Raw genomic sequence first — 13,614 nt, 5'->3', positions numbered from 1 at the left:
CAAAGAAAAACATCTCTATGGGTTGTCAGCAGCCTCAACCTCACCCAAAATAGCCATCTCTAGCTGGCAGAAATCTCAGTCTCCCTCCTTAAAGGTGAATCCTGAGGTTTTGGGAGGAACTGTGCCAAAACTGATGAATATATCTGAGCGCCAGAATTTCTGCAGCTAGGCAGGGAGCAGGCTACAAAATAGGTCAGTGGCATATATTTCTCATAGTTCACCACCTTCTTTCCAGCCTCTAGCTGCAGATCCCTAACCCTGCAAGACCTTCCTCTAGAAACCAGCACAGTACCAACGCACATCTGTGACTCTGGGACCATGGTGAATCTGGAGCTAGGCTAAATTCACACTTCCTCAAATCAGAAAAGCTTTGTCCTCCTATGTGTAATGTACTACTTTCCACTGTATGGTCCTGAATAGTCCTCATTTCTGCAATACTTTTCCTAATAGCACAATAAGTGTGCTATCTGCCACATGTGGTTTGTTCTCTCTCTTGTTCTTACTACTTTCAATTTAAAATAACATATTAAGACTAGGAAGAGTAAGGCTGTCGGCTGCAAGGAGCAAATAAAGTGAAAAACTGACAACAACCCATAACAGACATTTATGAAAAAAAATCTTTTTTGTTTTCTATTCCTTCACATATTCAAAGTAGGTTCTTCAAGCTACAGTCACTGGTGTGGTGTTCATTACTCTTTCTTTCTCCTCAAAGAGGAATTATGGCTTTTGAAACTTAAACAGCGAAGATTTTTACTCAGTGTAAAGGTTTATAATAAACATGCTATAATACAAATTAGACTACCTCAAACAAACAAAAAAAAAGGACCACTGCTTTAAATTCCTAACAATGGGAAACCAGTAAAAAAATTAAAACAAAATCTACTGTGTACTAAGTCTTGTAGACAATTTCAGGCACTAAACTATATTGAGCTCAGGAGAATTGACTCCCTTCTTTTCAGTGCCTCTAATGGAGGTCATGTCCTCCTTGGTTCTAGTAGCTACAGACGTGTGAAGTGTCTGCACTAATTCTCTGTGTGACCTCAGACAGGCTCATTTGCCTGTCGTGGCACAGCTGGTCCCTGCTGGATACTTGACCGCTTAAGTCTAAAAATGTCTGGGCCCTGAAGTTCTAGTCCAACCTCCTTGCCATGGGCAGAAACACAAAGAATTTTCCATATCTTCCCGTGAGAGCTCAGAGCCATTGATATTAATGTCAGCCATTGATGTTATTGTCATAAAGATTTCCTTGAAATTAATCCATTTTTCCTCTTTTCAATTTTGTCTTATTTTGTTTCTGTAATCTAGTGTAAAGTTTATTTAACCAGAAGTCCATTTACAAATATTACAGCTGCTTGGAACCTTTCAAAATTTACCTTTTCTTTTTTTGGCTTTTTAATAGCAGTTTATTGATACCAAAATGTTTCAAAAAATTGTATAGATTTCAACATCAGTTTTAATGGCATGCTTTTCAAGGTCATGGATGGATGAAATCTGTAGCAACCCTAAAAGACATATATAGACAGAAAGAAATATTAGAAAACTAATCTTTTCACTACACAAATGCATGTACCTTTTTGGAAGAATATTTATTATCCATGTTTTGAACCCAAACAGCCATAAAATTTTTAAATGGTACAATAAAACCATATTGTCAGTTCTCAGTCAACCATTATATGTGTATGTTAGGACAGTGTAATTATGTCTTCAATTTGTTTTTTGTCAGAAATACATACCTAACAGGATACATTCTAATGGTCTGTCTCCTCTGGGTTTAAAATATTCAATATTTCATTAATGATCTAAAAGGAACAGAGAGCAGGCTTATTAAGTTAACAGATACCATTTCCTGGGAGGAACCAAAAGAATGTTAGAGGACAAGGACAGAATTCAAGATGATCGTAAAAAAATCAGAGATATGGACAGAAAATATTACAAGATTTAGTAAGGGTAAAAGCATGATCCTGTATTTAGTCATGATTAATTCACTACATAAATACAGGATGAGGAATAACAGTCTATAGACAGTTCTGTGAAAAAATAAATGAAGGATTGTAAAGGGTCACAAAGTGAACATGAGTCAACAGTGTCATGCTGTTGTGAAAAAGGCAAATGCCTCAGAATCTGTACAGCAGGATGTATGAGAAAGACTGACTGGAAGGAAATGTGAAGTAATCCCTCTGCTTTGTTCAATGTTTTATTCAATGCTATGGCCTTAGACAGAATATTGTGTCTAGTCCTGGGCAGTATACTTCAATAAACTCATAGATCAATGAAGAGAGTCTGGGAAAAAAAAAGAAAAAGAAAAAGATCAGAAGTTTTAAAATATGGCCTATGGGCAAAGACTAAAGGAAATGAGTAGTTTAATTCAGAGTAGAGAAGACCAAAGAATGGCATTTGCTTTAAATAACAGTTAAACAAACAAAAGGATGAGATGTTTTCTTGAAGTTCTTTTCTTGTCCTAGGATTTCATGATTCCTGGCTGCTGAAGTAAATAAGACTATAGTTCTGTGGAGCAGAGACACCAGCCAGAAATACATAATACCTCCAAAATAAAAACAGAAGTATCTTTAAATTTCTCAAAGTCTTATTATAGGAACTTGGAGAGAGAAAAGAGAGTAGCTGCATCAGAAAAATACATCATCATTAAGTAGCAGCAAAGAGTCTGTGTAATTCACTGGATAAGAACTTAAAGTCTACTTGTACCCTGCCATCTCTAACTTACTCCTACTCCAAAATTCATAGAATTAATCATTGAATGGTTTGGGTTGGAAAGGACCTTAAAGACCATTATGTTCCACCTCCCTGCCATGGACAGGGACACCTTTCACGAGACCAAATTGTCCAGAGCTCCATCCAACCAGGCACTGAACACATCAAGGGATGGGATATCCACCACTTCCCCATCACTGCAAAAAATGTCTTGAGATTTTTAATAATCATTTTGCAATCAAAATAAAAGTAATTCAAGGTATAGCTTCTCTTCAAGTATAATAGTCAAAGAGATATATTAGATAGTACAGGAATTTAAATTTCTGTGTCTATAAAATAACCACTTTGGGGTTGTTTTTGTAAGCATAAAATCAGAAGCAAATTTTAGACCCTCTAAAAAAAGTCTTGAGTGACCATGTGCTGTATTTCTTAACGCAGATATCTCCATAAAATCCTTAAATCAGCTCTTTATTATACTCCCCAAATGGAAAAAGTGAATTGGTAAGGAAGTTTCAGAGTTAAGTACTGGGAAATGTGGTGGTAAAAATCACTGCAAAATGAGCAGTTTACACAATATAGGTCCTAAATACAGTTAATTCTTACCTCTACAGTGAATACAGTTTCTGTGAATCACAAAGGAAATAATATTCATCTTATTTCATCCTGTAGGAAGGAGCTGCCTAAAAGGAAGACTGCTGAAAACACAAAGCACTGACACAACATTTCAGATATTCTATAGAAGCAACATACAGAGACTACACCATTCATCAAGCTGCACATACTGTTCCTTTGCAAACAGGTTTTTTCCCCTGGCTTTTTTTTTTCCCAGCTGCCAAAATGGTGAGGAAAATCATTTAGTTCAAGTCATATGAGTCCCCTGTGAAGGTACGGGACTGGACAATACTTGCTAAGACTTCCAGACAAAATAGGACAATACAGAAAACTCAGAACAGCAGGGAGAGCATAAAACTAGAAAATCTTGGAAGTTGCGGTTGTTTGTCTCCTCACTCAAGTAGCTACAATGAACTGAAAATGTTGTACCCAGAAAATTCCCTGAAATCTTTCCTGTCCCCAACTTCATTCCTGAAGTATGCACACTGAGGACCAAGTTCCTCTTTCTGCTTTGTTGGTGGGACAAGGAGAAAATAACCTAGGCTTGTTTGTCACTAATGGCACAGGTGCCATTGAGACCAAACTGAAAAGGTGTGGGGCTGTCTAAATAGGAAAACAATTCCCCAGTTCAGGAAAAAAAAAAAAAGGTACTGGACACCAAAAACTTTGTGACTTGATAAATAGAACATGACACCAGGTAGCAATAACAAGAAAAGAGTTTTCACTTTAGGAAAAAAAAATCTTATCAGCCGCCCACCATGTGCTATAATTTAAAAGCTTTTGAGCAAAAAAGCACTGCTTTACAGCTAAAAGGTTTAAAATGCTGCAGTATGTAGACCAAAAAGTCTTGATTAGCTGTGGCAGATGAGTCAGCAGAGAAACAGTTCACAATGCAGTGCAGACCTTACATTTTGACATGTATTGTTAAGGGCTCCCCAAAGTCATTCCAAAGAGGCAAAGAAAGAAGGAAAAAAGAAAAAAAAAAGAAAGAAAAAAGAAAAAGAAAGGAAATTGAGGCATAATGAATTCAACCTTGAAAATAACAGAAGGGAAAGGATATGAAAATGAAGGGCATAACATTCTTCATCATCATAGATTTTGTGGAGATTTTGGAATTAGCATACAAAATTTAGTCTTTCCTGCCACAGGGGATTCCTCAAGATGTCTATGTATTGGATTGTCCTGATGCACTCCAGGCAGAAACTTACTTTTGCAGCCAGGGAAGTAGTGTTTTAATATTACGTGCTACAACACAAGCCTTCTTCTATTTTTGAGAGAAAGAAAATGTTGCATAAATACAGTAACAGATGTGCAGTAGTGCTGGATGACTACACACTGTGCATCTATCTGTGAGTATACCATCTATAAATCTAAAGAAACAAAAATAATTTGATTGAAGGGCTGGATAACACATATCCCAGAAACATGCTGGTTCTGCAACACTCATGTACAGTTAGCTGTTTCTTTCAGAACATTATGAAGTTGAGCTCCCAGAGCAGAAGTCAAAAAGGGAAAAAGGAAGACATAAAAAAGAGGTTCTGACAGTTCCAGATCCCAAGATATTTCGAGTAAGAGTCAAAATTCTGTCATTAATATTCCAGGTTTCTACAGGACTGAATTCCATGAGCGTTCCAGACAATCATATGAGATTGCAGTCTGGTTTAAAAGTGAGATGGTTTTCTTTAATGTCTCAAGGTCTGAAGAGTTCCTGTTAAATGTGAGAATGCAGAAGTTCTCTTGCATTATTTAGCATGGCTACATGATGGGAAACATTTTACAGTGTCCTCTTGTTGGAATTGCTACCCTTTCCAGTGCAACAACCAGCTAGAGATGTGACTTGGATCAGGATATTGCAAGAAAGGGCTGCAGAACAAAAGCAGCAGCTCACTGCAGAGAAAAAGTTAAATTACAAGTCCACCCTCCTATTGGGGTTATAAAGTCAAGAGCTGAGGTAACAGTCCCACTTTCTCCTTAGACAGGGATACATAATGTACTCACAGCTGCAGCAACATAGGGAAAAAATAATATGACAGCTTTTCTCCCTGCCTGGATAATACCAACAACAGCTTCTGTGTCTCCACACTGAGTTGTATATGCCTAAATTTTGAAAGATTATCTTCTTTTTTCTTTGTATCCTGAGCCTGAACTGAACGAATAAGTTATAAATAATTAACACTCAAGCCTATTTAAATTTCAAAGGTAGTGGAAGTCTTCCTCTCTAATTTTCTAGATTGGTACACACTGTTTTGATTCTAAAATGTTTGTTAAATCAGTAGAGGTGGAGTTTTTTCCCTGTACTTGTTGGAATGTGATCAAAGTCTTAGAAGGTATTAGGATGAGGAAGCAGTTTCCAGAAGCATCATTTTAACCACTGTGGGTTAAGTCATGCTCTTTTTCTAGTATAAGAATCTTCTCTTTCAGTTGTTACTAATATAGTTCAAAACAGACTTAAGAATATAAATAGAAATACTGATGGATTTCACAGTTTACTGTTAAATTCCTATCATACTTTCACATCATGAGAGGTTTCTAACCACACTGTTAAATTTTATACAGTTCTTTACACATTATTATTTTCACTAGACTTATATTTTACTGTCTTATAACTGTACTGCATCTAAACACAGAACCATAGGGAGACAAGTAGATAAAAAGTGCAGATGGTGCTAAGAAAAATCTTTCAGCAGATCTTAAGCCAGACAGAACTCTGTGTGCTTTATATTGCAGCTGTGTGCAGTAACTGTAGACCATCATACTGCACAGATGGAAGTGCAAGTTTGAGGGCTATTGAGCATGTGGATTTTCCCAGTGTGTCACAATTACAGGAACATCTGTGCTAAATAACTTCAAGCTGATCCACAGCAAAAATTGGCAATGTTCAATAACTCTCAATATCCTCTTTTTCCCCTGTGGTGAGATGGCCTAGTGATTGTGAGTTGGACTATAGTATAAAACATGTAGCTTCATTATTTCAGGGCCTATTTAGAGATTTCTCCCATGGTATATTACCTAAAAAATCCATATGTTTTTCTTTACTTAGCTCTATAGAGCCTGAGTTTCAGAGATGCCACATGCCTGCAGCTATCATTGACTTCCATTAGAGGTGTGGATATGTAGGTTCTCTGAAAATTGAGTCCTGTGGGGATATTTTTAATTGATTTTGATTTGCACAGGGAAAGGGAACAGTCTGGGTGGCGTGATCATAAGAGAACAGAAGAGAAACAGAGGCAGTGTGCCTGTAGGAAGGGATTAAAATCTATGAATACATCTGATATTTATATTGTGCCATAAAACAGAAAACATTCATCACTTTCTTTCGTCTAGTGGAGAGAGTGGAGACAGTATTCCCCTGAAAAACTGTTACAGAACAAAAAATGTTCCCAAATACCCTAAATGATATAATTACACGATCTTCAATATATTTAGACCACAATGCATTTTTAGTAAACTTCACTGTTCCTTATCTCTGACTGAATTAGGACACTGTTTCTCTCCCTAGATTCTCTTGCAGCATTGGAACCCTGAGGATTTTTGGATGTAAGTGCATCACTCAAATATGACACATTACCAATTCCTCATGCTCTGCCACAGAATGACTTTTCAATCCTTGTTGTCTTTAATTTCATCTAGAAAATCACCCCAAAGAAGTTACCAGATTTTTCTCACTTCCTCCCAGTAAAAGAAATAGAAGGATTTATATATTTTTTAAGCTGCAATACAATACAAAAACCTCTGCCTAATGTACGTTTTTCCATGCATTGCCCAATGTCATTTGGGACTTTCCAAGTGTATAATATTATTTCTCAGAAACTGTGATCACTCTTTAATGTAATAGACTCAGCAGTAGAATTCCTTTCCTTGTATCTAGTGTGGTTTTTTATTTTCCTCAGTTCCACCCCAATTTCTTCCAAGAATACTATTATTCAACTAAATATTTCCTTGACTGCTTTGATCTTCAGACTCTTGAAATATTAGCGAACTAGTGACATGCATCTTATCTGACATTCAGCCAACTTAAACAGTGTTAGTTCTTTCATCTTTATAAACCAGCCTCCAGTTTTCGATAATTACTGCTACCTGGTTTTAAATTCTTCCTAGTTAATCTCTGAGTCTCTATGTACTGCAGCTACTATAATATTCTAACTACCATCACATCTGAACTACAGAGGAACTATAATCTTCTTGGTTTATGATATGACTCCTCAGAGGGAACAGCCAAAATCATATTGGCTTTTTATGCAGCCTTATCTCTTTGCCAGCTCTTGCATAATTTTTTTGCACTTCAATATATATTCATACTAGGGTGAATGCATAGCTAGATGATGTCTGAATATGGGTCTTCTCTTGTTCCTTTTTCAAAGATTTTAAGCTTCTAAGTAGGAACACTGTAAAAAGCAAAACCAAAAACAAACAAACAAAAGAATTCAAAATAATAAGGAAAACAGACAAAAAAACCCCACTCCAACATAAAGGAGAGATTGAAGGATTGAAAGAATTTCTCAGTCATTTTTCCTCCTAGCCACCCATCCATCCCCAGTGCACACCCACCTGAAATCATCCAACAGCCCCTCTCCCAGCGTTCTCTCTGCCAACTCTAACAACTGCCAAGTTGTCAAATGATTCTGTTATTGTGTCCCCATAGCAACAAGCTTTCTGGCCTGAGTGACAGTATTTCCATATTTTCAACTGGAAAATGTCCCAAATAACTCTAGGAGCACCTGGAGTTTTCCTGCTATGCATATATCTTTTTCTTTTCTCCTCCCAATGCTTCATATATTAAAAGGAAGTTATTTATACTCATTGCAACGGATGGTATGATGACAGCTGAGCTTTTGAAATTTGCTTTAAAATTCTGTAAATCTGTCCTTGCTGTGGAATTTATGTTCCTTTTGAAATATAATTTGTGAATTTTAATGCCATATTTAAAATAAAATTTTAAAAAATAGCAGTAAGTAACATATCAAGATCTTGATAACTGAACAGCGAAAATATATAATGTATTATGCGACACATTCTTCAAGCTTTTAAAGTCAATGAGAAATAGAAGAGAAATGCAAAAGAACTGATGAAAATGTTTTCCTCAAGGAGGAACACATTTCTAACCTATGTATATCTAATACATTACTCTACCGTATGCTTTGACTAATCTTCCAGAGCAACAGTGTTTTGATCATCCAGACTGATTATGCATATATTAAAAGGCAAGCAAGGTGAGGAATAAAAGCACAATAAATCCCACTAGTCTAAGTGAATTGGGTGAAATTTATACTGCTGAAAATATGGCAACTACGTCAGCCATCTCAAATTTTAGCAGTATTTTTCAGTTAGATTATTTTATCTCACTGATTTTTGAAGAATACTCCCAGTCCATTTATCATGGCTGGATAAGGTCTTAAGTGAAAGAGTTAGTGGGTGTTCTTGAAGCATGTGGAAACTACGTTTATCAGCACCATTACAACATTCACATAATGTCACTCCAAGCTGGCATGTGAGTAAAAGAGAATGGGAGCCAGTTTCCTGTCTTTTGGACAACCTGTGGGTCTACACAGCAAATGGTGAAGTCATCCCCAGCATCCTTGTCAAGTGCAGGTTTTGTGCCTAACTCGATCACCTAGGTTACCACCATACTGTCAACAATTTAACACCATCGTATCCTTTTATTTGGCTGCTTTACTACATATTAAGCTTTCAATAATGAGTGACAGCTCATCCTATTAATTACACATTGCTAATTTTGGGGCTTAAGTCTATTATGGTGCTTAATTAGCAACTGTTTGCAATGTTCTTTAAGAGGCTTTATTGAATAAAGGATTGCATGACCAAAATATACCAATGCAAATAACACAAATTCACAAATTAAAAGCTTATTCTAAAAATTATGACCCCATATATGAAGGTTGGCTATATGATAAGGAGAGAAGCAAAAATACTTAATAATTTGATGCAAGCAATTAATCATTTATGAAATAGCATTCTTTTAATCTGGGATAATAGAGGAAAAAAAATAATAAAGTCTACTTCAAGGAGAGATCTGATTCATTGAAAATATTAATTTAAAAATATAGTAATTTTATGGGGCAAACCTTGTAGACCCTATATAATAAACTAAAATGTGCTTTATTCACAGATTATGTCCTAACAGTTCCAGCTAGTTATGCCTGTATTACAGAGAATCATTTAAGGGAAATCCTTACCGGAGGTCTGCAAAAGCACTGGATCAAGGGAGACTTTGGGTTCCACAAATGAGACACTTCCTTAAGCATTGTTTCTGTCTGGGTAAGTACAAAATACAATTAATATCAAAATATCTGAGTCAGTTAGGTTATGAGCACAAGTTGAGGGCAAAACTTGCAGACACGACAGCAAAAAGAGGCATGGGTACAAAAGAGGACACTCTGGCAATTGGATGAGGTCTAGAGACTGAGCATAGCAGCACAATGCTGGTGACATGACATGATGGTGACATGAGCCACCCCTGTCCTCACAGGCAAGCCTGTCCTCACCCTCACACAAGTGTACAGCAGCAGACTGTGAATCACCAAAGATTCACAACAACCTACCCCTAAATATAGAATGCAGAAGCTCAAAACCTGCAAAATCTATCCTTTTCAGAAGAAGAATGAAGGAGGAATGAACACTAAATATTCCATAATGTTAAACAAATATTTAGAGAACCAGAGAATCACAGCACCATTCAGGTTAGAAAGGACCTCTAAGACCATTGGGTCCAAGCATTAACTCAGCCGTGTCAAGTCTACCTCTAAACAATGTCCTTAAGTGCCACAAGTTCATAGCATTCCATGCAAAGATCTCATGTCTGGGCTTTGTTGTTACTACTTCACAACCGGGTTTTTTCCATACTCTTCATGTTTAGAATGCCATCAGTTTTAAATTCATGAAGGTAGTTGCTTCAAGAGGCATATGGGCTTTTGCTATACATAATAATGTGATTTCTGAGCTGACTCCTTTGATATTATCTTTTTCCTATATAACTGGGCTCAGATCAGCTCATGCCCCTGCCTCCTGTGTGGCTGCTGCATTTTAGCTACGTAAGGGTTACTGCACTTGAGTGTAATACAGCAAATGAGTGCACCAGAATCCCACTGAGGCAGCATGTAGCCTGCGGGTACTAATGGTTCATCAAGAAGACCTTGAAGCCTATTTAATGCCAAAGACTAAAGATTTTTATATTTCTTTCTGCCATTTTGCAATTCATTGCAGAGTTGAAGTCAAAGAGCGAAGGTTTTTTCCTCATGTAGCAAATTAAAAAATGAACAACTGGGTATTATGTGTTTCTTTATAACACAATATGATTCATGCCTCATCCTTTGTGCAAGCCAATAGTTCTTTGATTTAGAGCCTGGATAGCTATAAACCAGCATTACAAAGTAATCTGGTTCAGACGAATTTATAGGACAAATCCCTTAAGTAAGGGTTCATGACTCTTCAGCCCAAACATCCTACATCTATCTATTTAATCTAGTTAATTTATCTATCTCTATATTTATAAAGCATCCAGTCACTGGTAGCCAGATGCCACCACTGTAGATGTAGTTTATTGACAAATGGGGGGGAGCGGGGCGGGAGGTTGTTGCTGACAGATACACTTCTGTCATTAAGGAAATAAGTGTTTTAAGACATGTAATCACTGGTTTTATATATTTTATAGGATTTTACGTTCTTTCACATTCTGGCCAATTTTAGTATTTTTTTTCTGGACTGGAGTATTTCTCTTTGTAATTAATAGCTGGGGTGGGGAGCATAGGGAAGGGTAGTACAGATGAAGAGGCCCAGATCCTTGCCTAAGCAGCAGTGTCTGCTATCACACAAGAAACTCCTTTACATGTTATACATCTTAGAAGTGTCAGTTAAGTAATCAAAAAGTTGATTTGGGAAAAATCAGTGCAGTTTCCTCTTTTTGTTCCCCATTATTCATAGTGACTATGTAAAACATTTCCAAATTGGAAATATTTTCTCCGGAACTGTATGTCTCATTATTTGCAAGGAATGATTATGCTCATTATATATCTAGGTTGGTATACACACAGTTGAGAATGGCATCCATGGAAATGAAATATCCACATTTAAGCTCACACATAATGAGCTGTTGTTCCACGAGGACAATTCCTGTTGCTGTTCCTGATAGTGAAGGTCCTGCTGTGCTGCTTTTGTTTCTGCTCTGACGGGACAAGTTCTTGCCTGGAGGCGAGACTGAACTTCCAAAATGATCATGTTATTCTCTGTGTCTAGTGAGCAATGTGGAAAACATGGGAGTTTGATTTGAGGATACAGGAGAGCTACAAGGATTTAATGTCTGGAATTAATCCCTCTGCTAGAGTTCACTCTGCCACTGGTCAGTCATCCTTTCTGTGCTCACATATCATTGTAAATCATTGCATGCTGGTACATTAAAGGAATATTTCTGTATTTGTTGAATCAATGAAAATTTTATAATGGCAGAAGTTTGTTATTTTTTTATTGCTTCAGTGAACAACAAGGATATGAAACTGTAGCAAACAAATTCTTGGTCAGACCATAGAGCTTCAAACTTGAGCTGACCCATTGTGGTGATGTATATGTAATACAGATACTTTCCATTCTCTGCCAGAAACTAGGCCATCTAACTGTGTCCTCTGGAGCAGTGTGAGTCCCAAGCTACCTATTCCATCCTTCTTCCCAAAAGCTTCAGAGCAGCCAGTCCCTTCATTCTGTCCTCCAGCTGTGCCTCATTTAATCCAGATTTTGAAGTAGAAAAGAAACTGATTGCTGAATAGCACCATGAAGAAGATAAATTGAGATTTTTACTCTTTTATCTATGGGCAGTAATGACACCTTTCCTGGGAGTAACAGTACTGCTTCCAATGGCACTTAATGGCTAAATCTCTGATATTATGCTATAGAGACTAATATCTTCGTAGATGACTGCCCTTGTTCTGGAGTACTTTTAAGATAACAATGTAAGGGCACATACTTTTTCAGACTTCTAATATGAGACAGTCACAATCCAGGCCCTTCACTGTCCAGTGCTTGCAATTCAATTTTATATCAGATGGCTAAATTTGTTTCCTTTTTCTCAGACACTGCAGTTATTCAGACCTTTAACATTTAACTGCTTATATTTTTGCCTAACTGCTTGATTATTATTTTTCTCCTCACTTACTGTGACCTAAAGCATGTGCTCAGTCAACCTGAAAAAAATGCAATGAAAGGTGCAACCTGGAGTCAGATTTTGGTTGCTAAAAATAATTTCAAATAAAACTCATCGTAGAGTTGTCCACAGTGTTCCATGATGCATGGAGGTGCCAGGATCAGTTAGGCACCTCCAAAAAATCAGGTGTGGATTAGAGATCCTGGAACTCATGGTAGTGCCTGATACTTGAGAAGAGATTTGTTGTAGGTGGAGCCATTAGGATTCAGCAATACTGTGGAAAATCTTATTGATGCTGTGCATCCAGCAGAACCAATATTTATGCACAAAAATCCAGATCATTTGATCCAAATCCCTGTATTTGCTGTTTCCAGTACAATGAAAAAATAATATCTTAGGACTGAGCATGACTCCCTATGTATGAGTATTTCTCAAAAACCAATGCCCATATTAGTCAGCACACATTTTACGTTTTACTCAGCTGCCTGTGCACTCAATGCTTTTTTTCCCTGTGTTACCATGACCTCTAAAAGGTAGTTTTGTTATTCCATGCTTCCTAATAAGCAGATAAAGCTAAAGCAAAACAAAAAATTACTGTCTTCCTCTGATCTCTTTTCTGGCTTCTGCACCTAACAATGCAACCTCTATTTCTCTCTGTTCCCCAGCTCATTCCCTTCTAAGCACACCTGACACACATAAGGTTTAATAATTTACAGGTAGAGGGCCTAGTTTGCCAGGCTAGAGACATATTCCAATTTCTTCCCACAACTCTAATGAGACAAAGCAGTCAGGAGCTTATTGCTACCGCCACATAAAATCAGATTTATTGATGCTTTTTGTCAGAAAGTGGGGCAAAGCAGTTTTGAGTGTTCCACTGAATTTCTCCATTCATCTTCCAGAGTAAACTTTTCCTGCCTGTTAATGGAAGAACCACTATTATGAGTATATTTTTTTCCTAATTAAGAAGCCAGATAAGATTGCCCCAGTCCAAAACACACTGTGCAATTCTACACAAAACTACTGTCTTTATATCTAGTGGTTATGATTCCCAGAAGGCTGTACCTGTAGGGAGAGAGCTTTGTGTGCTATAGCTCATTCCTGGGTGACATATTAGGGAAAGGTGATATGGAACCATTGATCCTCAA

General features: G+C 37.1%; 1 long non-coding RNA gene across 1 annotated transcript in view; it reads left to right on the top strand.

The window, feature by feature from the left end:
* Positions 1-13,614, top strand: part of LOC143696010 (uncharacterized) — a 50,919-nt gene that overhangs the window by 6,051 nt on the left and 31,254 nt on the right. The window contains exon 2 of the long non-coding RNA XR_013185483.1: positions 9,449-9,597. This is a non-coding gene — a long non-coding RNA (uncharacterized LOC143696010). The remainder of the gene's footprint in view (positions 1-9,448; positions 9,598-13,614) is intronic.

The sequence above is a fragment of the Agelaius phoeniceus genome, chromosome 1 (assembly GCF_051311805.1).
Source record: "Agelaius phoeniceus isolate bAgePho1 chromosome 1, bAgePho1.hap1, whole genome shotgun sequence".
Taxonomy (NCBI): domain Eukaryota; kingdom Metazoa; phylum Chordata; class Aves; order Passeriformes; family Icteridae; genus Agelaius; species Agelaius phoeniceus.
The sequence above is the reverse complement of the archived record's forward strand: the minus strand, read 5'-3'. Positions and strand labels throughout refer to the sequence as shown.